Raw genomic sequence first — 549 nt, 5'->3', positions numbered from 1 at the left:
TAAATGAAGAGGACAGCAAAAACATTCAAAGATCAAGTTAACTCTGATCTGGAGGTGCCATCTGTCCTATTTAAAGCTGAATGCAACATCCATACATCTCCATCTCTGGGAATTCAAGTAAGGCATGTCTACACTCCCTCTACAACAAAGCATTTCTCACCCATAAAGCAGTCAACAACTTTAACCAACAAACATAGAGGAAATGAAGTCTCTACCACACCTCTGTTAGCAAATTCCTTGTCTGTCCTCCAGTTGGCTGCGCAGGGTCAGATGCTCTATCTGGCTACTCGTATGGAACAAGAAACTGTTATCAATCACACGGATGAAGAAGGATTTACTCCTCTGATGTGGTCTGCAGAACACGGGCAAATAGCTGTGGTAGAATTTCTACTTTAGAATGGTACTGATCCCCAACTTTTAGGAAAAGGTCGAGAAAGTGCACTGTCATTGGCCTGTAGTAAAGGCTATACAGATATTGTGAAAATGCTTCTTGACTGTGGAGTTGATGTTAATGAATATGATTGGAACGGAGGGACACGTTTGCTTTAT

General features: G+C 41.5%; 1 pseudogene; it reads left to right on the top strand.

The window, feature by feature from the left end:
* Positions 1–9: 9 nt before the first annotated feature.
* Positions 10–543, top strand: LOC103213605 (annotated as a pseudogene).
* Positions 544–549: the final 6 nt, after the last annotated feature.

Source organism: Orycteropus afer, unplaced genomic scaffold (genome assembly GCF_000298275.1).
Source record: "Orycteropus afer afer isolate SDZICR_OR568_19922 unplaced genomic scaffold, OryAfe1.0 scaffold15202, whole genome shotgun sequence".
Classification (NCBI taxonomy): Eukaryota; Metazoa; Chordata; class Mammalia; order Tubulidentata; family Orycteropodidae; genus Orycteropus; species Orycteropus afer.
The sequence above is the reverse complement of the archived record's forward strand: the minus strand, read 5'-3'. Positions and strand labels throughout refer to the sequence as shown.